General features: G+C 32.6%; 1 long non-coding RNA gene across 1 annotated transcript; it reads right to left on the bottom strand.

The window, feature by feature from the left end:
* Positions 1–5,923: 5,923 nt before the first annotated feature.
* Positions 5,924–6,674, bottom strand: LOC121214463 (uncharacterized). The gene is made up of 2 exons (XR_005910066.1): positions 6,505–6,674; positions 5,924–6,203 (listed from the first exon to the last, which is right to left on the bottom strand). It is a non-coding gene; the product is annotated as an uncharacterized lncRNA (long non-coding RNA).
* Positions 6,675–10,613: the final 3,939 nt, after the last annotated feature.

Here is a 10,613-nt window from a genome sequence, read left to right as displayed (position 1 = left end):
ACTCAAAAACTTCAAACACAAAATTAAAGATCCCCTAATTCATGAATATTTTCAGCACACAATTTTAATTAATCCAAATCGAAACTATTAGCTCTCATCTTAGTCAGATTCCACTCTTATAAGGAAGCATGCATGTGCATGTGACCCACAATCCACAACCTCAGCCACTAACAAATAAATATTATTATATTCTATTTTATTGGTTTTCTTCCACTTTCTTGGTAAACAAACATAAACTTTAGTCATTGAACAAGAACACGAGAGCATTAATTTTTCTAGAGAGAACCCTTCTTTATTCTTTAAGAATGAAAATTTTAATTGCTTTATAACCCTTTGAAGATGTACAAAACAAATTGAATTCATTGCATTCCAATAAACAAACATTACTATACATATTAAATCCAAATTCAATTGAAATAAAGAATTTTATAAATAATAATAAAGCTATAATTTTCTGGACCTGAAAATTTTTTTGGTCCAAAATCATCATTCTCTAGAATTCAATTGGCAAATAAAACCCTAGCTTCAAGTTTTTGATCCCAATAAAGCATTCAATCGTGCAGTCTTCATCAAGGTTGTAGATGAAACGAATGCTTATCACGAAATATTAATCATGAAGAGAGCTGAATCGTGACATAAGAATTTTTGTTCGGTTCCAATAGCTTCATTTCTGATTAGTGGCAACACCGAATTGAAGCGCCGGAAGCGGATAAGCTGCGGAACGAGGAAAGGTAGCAGCGTAATGCATTTCGTTCAATTGACACGGTGGTCCACCTCCACCGGGAATATTGGTGCAAGAGGATCTCTCTGATGGAGGAACCGGGCCCTTTTGAAGAGACTGTAAATCAAGTTTCGTGTTCACTAACATGGTTTCTTCATGCAATAATCTAGTGCCACTAATTGCATGAAATTGTAAAGCAAGAAGAAAAAGAGATGCCAAAGCAATAATGAGAACTCTCATTGCTTTTTTTGGGCTGCGTATATAATTTACAAAGCTATAAACTATGAAACATTTCATGTAGGTGTGATGGGTATTTATAGTAGAATTCTAGGCTTATAGAATATGGATATAAGGCCAAAGAAAATTTGTTTTCGTATTTATCTTCTGAAAGATTTTGACTGTTGAATTCATGGTTTTTTATTAACTGAATCTTTTCAAAAAAAAAATTATTTTTTTGAATGGGTCATAAGAAAGGAAAAGGGAAAGGTGGCTGCCTAGACTTGAATAGCAAGGATTTTGCTTTCATGCATTTGTCTAATTAATTATGGGACAGAAAATTTTTTTTAAGGAGTCAGTATAAAATTGTAAAATTTTAAAGCTAAAAATTTTGTGTCATTATTTATGTTTTGGAAGGGTTAAAAGTGAATTCTAATTTTCATTCATTCAAAAGTTAAAAAGATGAAATTGAATAATTTAATTTTTGAAAAAGGGTTAAATGTTGAAAATTTGATGTTATGTAGTTGAAATAATCGAATTCTGAAATTATTCAATGGAATTCACAGTCAATGTTAAAAGTATATATTAATTTTTAAAAGAAAAAGTCTTGAAATATTTTTTTAGTAGTTTTCACCAATTCGTTTTAGTCAAACAGATTTTCATGTCATGGGTTTAGGAAGTTTCATGGGAATGCAGAAATTAATTGCATTTTATTGATACTAAAGGGTTAATCCCACCAAAAGTTTTCACATTAACGTTGTAAATTGTAAATTGGTTTCTATTTTTTTTTTGTTGAATAAAAAATGAGATAATGAACAAAACCATCCGCAGCTTTGTCTTGCTCAAAAAATTCAATCAACTCTTTAGGTACACCTGTTACACCTGTTATTCTCTGCATACCATTAATCCCAACAGAAAATATTTTAACTAAACAATCAGCAAATTGATTTCTCTCCCTAGAGACTAGTCTAATTATCCAATGTTCCCTATACTGTAATATCTGCTTTGTCGAAACCCTTTTGAAATCAACTTTTTATTTTTTTTTTAAATAAAAATGGAGTCGCCACCAATCTTTTTTTATTTAGGTGTGATCAGATCACCTTGCATTTGATCATTTTAATAAAAGGTTAAATTTACTAAAACGATGATTTTTGGTCTACAAACCCGAGAAATAGGTTCGAGAGTTGGTTACGCATGAGGAAGGATTAGCACCCTCGTAACGCTCAACATTGGTACCTAGTTGATTACTTGATGTCTTAACATCGAGACTTGTGAATTAGAAGAAATTTTACAGAACGATCCATTTTTTTTGCATGATGTTATTTGATTAAAATATCGCTAATTAAATCAAAATTTATGAAAAATGCATTCGTATTTCAAGTTAATATGTAAGAAAATCATGTCTTGTAAGTTAGGGCACGATGACTCGAATTCCCAAAAATAAGAAATTAAATCAAATTTTATGAAGAATGTCTTCGTATTTCGAGTTAATCGGGAAGAAAATCACGCCCCGTAAGTTAGGGCACGATGTCTCAAATTCTCAAAAATAAGAATGCTCATTTTTAATTATTCCCCAAATCTTATATATTTTTAATTATATTTCTTCCAAAAAAGAGAAGGGACGTTCGATTATTTTGGTTTGAGGAGAAAATCGTACCCCGTAAGTTAGGGGCACAATTTCTCGAATCCTCAAAATAAAGAATATCGCCTTAGTCTTTTTTCTTTTATGCGCTTATACTGAAAAACGGATGTATGTAGCAATTGTTTACAATGTACGATAATGGAGAAAATTACAGTAAAATAACATAAATAATAATAAAAATGACAATAATATAATGAGTTCAAATGAAAAAAAATAAAAAAATATTCAATTAATAATATTATCTAATAATAATAATGAAATAATATAAAAAATGCATGATAATAATAGAATTACGTTCATAAAATATTGGTTCTTTGAGCGAATTTTAACAAAATTAATATCAATTAACAACAATAATTACTTAATAATGTTAGTAACATTAATAATTAAAAGTAAGGATCAAAATAAAATAATCGAAAAATTAGACTGTAAAAAAATGAAAAAAGTAAATATATGGACTTAATTAAATGAATAGACGATTAAATTAAAATTCAAACAAAACTTAAAGCACAAATTGCAAGAAAAAAATAAAGGAAAGGGAAATAAAGGACTAAATTAAAAATATAACAAAACTAAAAGCCTAAATTATAAAGAAACGGAACTTAAAGGATTAAACTAAAATAAGATAGAAAACTTTAGGGGGTCAAATGGAAATTATCCCCATCACATTGACACGTGTCACTCCTCAAGGGGTTCACAGTGGGTCAGGGGACTAAATTGCACAGGAATTTAAATTATGGGGCAAAAATTAAAACAAATAAAATGAGTAGGGCTAAATTAAAAATATGAAAAAAGTAGAGGACCAAATCTAAAAATGTCCCCTCCTTTCAAAAACATGCGGTTCCTAGGGAAAAACGGGTCAGTTTTTGGGTTAAGTTCAAAACGACATCATTTTGATATGTCTATATAAGTTAAAATTTTGAAAAAAAATCATTTTAGCCTGTTTAAAAAAAAAAGCTTTTTTCTCCTTTTTTCTCTAAAGTGGCTTCGAGTCCAGCCACGGGGTCTGCGAATCTCCGCCGTGGCCGCCTGTCACCGACGACGGAGACTGCCCCCTCCGATGGCCGAAGATCACCAAAAATAAAATTCTCAAAATCTTTTTCCGCTTAGATCTCCGATCTAGAGTCAGAATCACCCAAAACTTAGCCAAAATCCAGAAAAGGAGAGAAACCTTTCGGTTTCTACTCTCTCAGACGAGGCCCTCCATGGACCCTAAAGGGTCCGAGGCTTCTCGAGTCAGAAGGGACCTCTAGCGACGACGCAAAACAAGTAAAGTTCTCTCTTTTTTTTTATTTTTGTTTCGAAAAAAGAAAAATCAAAATAAAATAATAATAATAAATAAAATGTTACCTTTTTGAACTTTGTGGTATTTTTATTTCGATTCTTCTGATATTTTTTTTGTATTTCGATTTCGTTTTTTATTTCAATGTATTCGATCCCTCTTTTCTTGTTACAAAGATCGATTTTTATAACCGAAATAATATTACAATATATATTTTTCTTCAATTGCTTGTTTCTGCTTCTTTTCCTTTTTTGTGTTTCTTGCAGGGGCGGTGGAAGTCAACGAGGTTGCAACTGTCGCTTTGGTGCAAGGAGAAAGGTTTCGGGTGCCGTGTCCACTGACATGTCGGGGAGTAGCGCGGCAGGGGGCTAGGGCAACTAGGGTTTCTGCTGAAAGATTAGGATTTTGGGCCCCTCCTTGTAATTGGGCTTGTCATAATTTTTTTGGGCTCTCGGACCTTATAAATGGACTATTTTTTTTTTGTTTCATTATTGGGCCCAGGAAAAATTGGGCTCTTACATGCTTAATTCGTTGAATCAATGCCGAATATGATACCCCAAATAGACATCTTGAATAGCACTAACCGCCTCCTAGCAATCTGTCTAAATTAAAGCTTCAACATACCACTTTTCTTATAACAAGAGTAAACTATTCCAAATACTCCAAAGTTCAACATCAAAGATCGAACAAACACCTAAATTAAGATTAAACCTGACAATCCAATCTCCAACCTGATCTCGCACTACACCACCAGCGGATGCGTATCCTGTGCTCACATTCACTACCCCATCAAGATGTAAGAAAACACAAATATCTGACAAAGATTGAACCTGAGCTCCAATGCACCTAATAAACATCATAGTCGTATGTGTGTTCAAAAATTGCCGGGCCCAACATTGAGCATATCAAAAATTGGTTTCTAAATTTTAAAACGTTTTAATTAAGTTTTTAAAGTATTAATATTACATCAATCAAATTTTTCGGTTAATTTAATCATCAATTTAAGTGTTAAATGTCAGTTACGATCTGACATTGAGCACACTAAAATAAACACACTAACCAAATTATAAACACTTATGTACTGACCTCATGAACTACTTTGATTAACATGTTAAAAAAGTATACAATGACAATAAATTTGAGGGTTATGTTTTTAACACATCAAATTCAGATTATCCCTGCAAGAGGTGTATACAAATTTACAATTTGATCTATGTGTTTTGAAGATGTTCAACATCATATTTGAAGTGCTATTTTGCTAACAGTTAAATTGGTGAAAGGATTTGATTGAATATGATATCAAGGACTCGATAAAATATTTTAAAATCTAGATTATAATTTGGGGATGTATGATGAGATTAACCCTAAACTGCATCCCACATATATCATCTCTTTCTTTGGGCTGCTGCTGACAAAAACCAAAGAAAATTTATCACATAATAAACAACACGAGCTTCATATATTTTTTTAAACAATAGTTGCAAAGATAGACCAAAACCCAAACAAATAATAAAGAAGATTAATTCTTCAATGCTTCTGGTTTCCAAAAGGCTTAACAATGCTTTCTGTTCATGTATTTTTCCAACATTTGAAATTTAATTTTTTATTTCTTTTTCTCATGAGAAATTTTGTTTTCATATTTACCTGTCGAAAGATTTGGACTACTTGATTCATGGTTTTATATTAATTGAAAATTTTCAAAATAAAAAATTATTCTTTTGAATGGGTCATAAGAAAGGAAAGGGAGAGGTGGCTACTTAGACTTAATACCAAGGATTTTGCTCTCTTGCATTGTTGTCTCGGATAGGGACAAAATCAGGAAATTTTTTAAGTGGTGGAGATAAAATTATGAAATTTTGGTAACTTAAAATTAAAAGTTGAGTTAAAATGGTTTTGATTTATATTTATTAATTTTTTGGATGGGTTTAAAATGGAATTTTTTTCCATTCCTTCACTAGCGAAAAGGATTAAATTGAATGGTTCAATTTTTTAACGGAGCTAAAGAGAACTTTTTTTCCTATTTAACCAAAGGGGGCAAGGCAATTTGGAAGATGATGTCATGTAGTTGAAATAACTGAAGTTGAGATTATTTGATAAGTAAAGGTGTACGAGCCCATTTTGCCCGGGCCCATACCTACCAAATAAAATAAAAAAAACAAACAATCAAACCAAAACCCCCCCCCAAAAAAAACAAGCTAAAAGCCCAATGGCCCAACACGTAAACAATTCTCAGCCAAAAAGGAAACAAAAACCCTAGCCGCCACACCTGGGCCCGCCACTACCAGCTGTCTGCCACTGCCACTTGCAATTATGGAAAAGCAACAGGGGCCACGCACGAGTTACTGTAGCAAATAGTGAAAAATTATTATTATGTTGTAAAAGCCATATCAATATGCTGGTTAAAAAGGGGGAGGGGAGAGGAGAATCGAGGGGATTTTAGAGGGGGGATTTTCTTTGTAAAAGAACCCACATCAGAAATCAAAAAGAATAGAAATTTTAAAGGGTTAAATCCTTGTTATTTACTCTTCGTTTTTTTTTTCTTTTTATTTATTTGTTTGTTTTATTCTTTTTTTCCTTCTTTTGCAAATCTATTTTAAATAACTATAAAATCAAAAGCAAAAAATAAGGGGAGGAGAAACTCACAGGAGTTGGCCGTGACCGTGCCGCTGGGGGGTCTCTCCTTCATCGTCGGCCGTCGATCTTTGTGGCTGTGGCGGTGGCGCTCCAGGTGTTAAGAAACCAAGAGTTGGGTGTTTGAAAGAAAGGGGTTTTAAAAAAAAAGGAGAGACTCTTTCAATTTTCGTTCTAGCAAATCTGAAAAGTAAAAAAAAAAAAAATTGGGTTTTATTAACCATTAATGCGCCGTTTGGTGGGGGGGATATTGTGCATGCTTTGCCCTAATGGGTAATTTATGCATTTAGTCCCTCCATCTTGCGTGGAGGTGCAATATAACTCTTTATTTCTTTTAGATTTGGGCTGCAAATATGGCGCCTGTTTCAATCTGGTCCTTGGACCATGCGCAGACTCTCACTGCATTTTGGGATGGGGAATATCTCCCTAAAGGTCCCCCATGTCCTCGGCGCCTTTTATTTCAGTCCCTTTACCACATATTTCATATATTTATAGTTTGGACCCCCGGATTTTGATTTGATTTTAATTTCATCCTTTAGTTCATTTAATTATTTTTTTTAGAAAAGGGGAGTTCCTCTATTATTTATTTTAAGTTATATATATATATATTTATTATTTACCTAATATCTTTCTTTTTATTTGTATTATTTGATTTAAGTCATTATATATGCACATACATATTCTTTTATAATTTATATACATGTACATATTCTTTATTTATTTTAAATATATATTTTTATATTTCGTATTTTCTACATGCATATATATATACTTATATATTTACATATTTTAATTCATATACTTATAAATGTATGTACACACTTACGTTATTTTATTTTTATAATATACATATTTATATTTTTTTTTGTCTTTATGTAATATATATACACACATGCGCATGTTCTTTATATATATGTAATTATGTTTTCATATTTTATAATTCTTATACATACACATATATATACGTATAGACATACATATTTTCATTATATATATATACCTACATAGTTTTTTTTTTGTATTTTAAATTTTTTAAAATTCATACATACATTTTTAAAATGTTTATAATTTTATTCATTTCTTTATTATTATTATTGTTTTACTTTATGTTTATTTATTTATTTATGTGTCCATTATTATTTTTAAAAATGTTTTCGTTTTTTATTTTGTTTATTTACTTGTTATTGTATATAATTGATTTTTTTATATATTTATTTTTGTTATTTTTGCTCGTATTATTTTTGCTCGCATTATCGTAATTGTTATTCCGTCACATCAATTTTTACCCAAATTCGTAAAAAAGGAAAATTTTGGAAATAAAGGCAATACTCGATACTTGGGATCTTCGAGAGAATTGGGCCCTAACGTGCTGGGTTCTAATTTTCTGTTGAATCTAAATACTCGAGAATGCTCTTTAATAAAAAACATAAATAAAAACTCATTATCGGGATTTCAATATGTTGTGTCCTAACGCATTGGATATGACACGTGGTTTTCTCGATATGATGATTTTTCGAAAGTAAAGGCAATATTCCGTATTTAGAAAATTCGAGAAAATCGTGCCCTAACTTACTGAGCTTCGATTTTTCTCATTGATTCTAAGTAATCGAATATCCTTTTAAAATTAAAATAAATGAGGTTTAAATAAAGAAAATGAAAGGCAAGTTTACTCTCAAAAATATGAGGTGTCGTGTCCTAACTTACTGGATATAACATCTTGTTACTTCGAGATAAGGAGGCATTTTCCATTTTGATTTATTCGAGTATTTTTAAAATAATACGATATAAGGAGGGATCATATTTTTAAAATTCTTTTCGAGTTTTTAATTTTCGACATTAAGACACTAACTAATTAACTAGGTACCAATTTTGGGCGTATCGAGGGTGCTAATCCTTCCTCGTGCGTAACCGACTCCCGAACTCATTTTTCTGAATTTCGTAGACCAAACTCATTGTTTTAATCAAATTAAATTGTTTATTAAAAACAACTGCTTTTAAAGGTGACCCGATCACACCTCATCAAAAAAGATTGGTGGCGACTCCCACTTTCGTTTTCATTTTTCAAAACCCAAGTCGACCCGTTTTCATCAAAAAAAATGGTGTCAACAGCTTGGCGACTCCGCTGGGGAAAATAAGAGAGTCAAGCCACGTGTTGATTATTTCTTGTCTTTTTGTCGAAAGTGGAAAATTCGATTTAAATTTACGATCCTCTCATTGCATCTCTTTTGTTTTGAGTTATATTTTTTTATCGTGTTCTGTATTTTATTTTATACCTCTGCACATTGCATTGCATGACCGCTGGTCATACCCTTTTAAGTGGGAGTGAGAAACTACGCCTTCGTGAGGTTTTCACCTCCGCATGGGATAGTGAATCGCTTTCGGGATACATCCGTACCTATGTCTTCGTGAGATTTTCATCTCCGCATGGCCATAGGGAAATGTATTCCCCTGAACTGAACTCAGTCCGTATGAGCCTATAATGGTGAGGATCGAGGAATCTGCCGGTTTGGGTACCCTCGCTTTAGAACCAAACAACATGTAGTGAACCTTAGGAGCCCACCCTAGGTAGAACCACTTCGAACCCTTAGTATTCACTCGAATAGGTGTTCCATTTACTCTTGCTTGCTTTTGCTTTGTACTAACTTGTTTTCTTTTTTTTTTATGATTGCATTGCATTTTCATCATAAAAAGAGGTGTTGATTCACGTTCGGTTGTTAAAATAGAGAGCTTGTCATAAGGAAATGGGTTTCTTGATAAAGTGGATAATAATACGGTTGTCCGAATATGGTCCAAGAAAACATGATAAGAGAAGGATGGTAATGGAGGACCACACAACCATTGCTCCGTGGCCCGAGAATTTAATGTGACAAGGATTATTCGAGAGCCGCTGAGCTTTTTTAAAAGAGAAGCCAACGAGCACCATGAGGTTTAGTGAGCAACGAGTCACGACCCGGATTGAGTAAAAAGGAGATATAAGATACGTCCCTTTTGAAGAGTTCGTGAGACTTATCTTAACGCTCGAACGAAGAAAATGATCGAATGTCTCCGCATATGAGGGCAAAGCCGTATATGTATCCGCTTTATGTAAAGAGATTTGTTTTCTAGTAAAGTTGTTCTAATAGAATTGAATCAAGAATCAACGTCTCTTTTTGCATTCATGTATCTGCATTATATTTCATTGCAAGCATCTTTTTATTCATTAACATTACATTTCATTGCATACAATAAATTTCCTAAAATCCAAAAGTGTATTGAGTTCAGAACTTTAGTACAGAGCCAGATAGATGAATAAGAATTAGAATTCTTTGAATATATCGATGGACTTATTTCTACATCCCTAGAGGCGTTCTAAACAACTGGACTGCAGAAGAGATCCCTGTAACATTTAGAACTAATTCAGAGTAATATTCAGAACACTTGTTGCCCTGAACCAGGGGTGATAAGAATCTTTTGTAAAAGGCACATGTCCAAAATCTAATTTCAGTGAAAACTTATCATTCAGTTTCATCTTGAGCAAATATTCTTTCATTCTTTTCATTCCCTTTATAATCATACTATGCATATAAGTATTCTTAGATTCTTTTATTTGGGCCTCCATTTGTTCCAATAACAAGTCTTCAGATATCAACGAGATGAGCGACGCTGTTACTAATTTAGAGTCTCTATTTGAACAAGACATGAGTATAGATGATCCTCAAGATTTTGAAGGTGACCAAGACAACGTTTTATCTCTGGATTTGTTAAGAATGATGGAAGAAGAAGGAAAACAAATTCTACCCTATAAGGAATCAGTAGAAGTTGTGATCTTAGAAGAGGGCAGAGAGGTAAAAATTGGCGCTTGCATTGCCAAGGAAACAAGGCAAGACCTTGTTGAGTTGCTTCAAGAGTTTAAAGATGTCTTCGCATGATCCTACCAAGATATGCCAGGGTTAAGTACTGATATCGTGGTACACCGATTGCCTATAAAGGAAGAATGTAAGCCAGTCCAACAAAAGCTCCGAAGGATGAGGCCTGATGTCTTGCTAAAAATAAAGGAAGAAGTTAAGAAGCAATTTGATGCTGGTTTCTTATAGGTGGTCAAGTACTCAGAATGGGTAGCCAATATAGTCCCTGTTCCTAAG

Source organism: Gossypium hirsutum, chromosome D02, assembly GCF_007990345.1.
Source record: "Gossypium hirsutum isolate 1008001.06 chromosome D02, Gossypium_hirsutum_v2.1, whole genome shotgun sequence".
In the NCBI taxonomy this organism is placed as follows: Eukaryota; Viridiplantae; Streptophyta; class Magnoliopsida; order Malvales; family Malvaceae; genus Gossypium; species Gossypium hirsutum.
The sequence above is the reverse complement of the archived record's forward strand: the minus strand, read 5'-3'. Positions and strand labels throughout refer to the sequence as shown.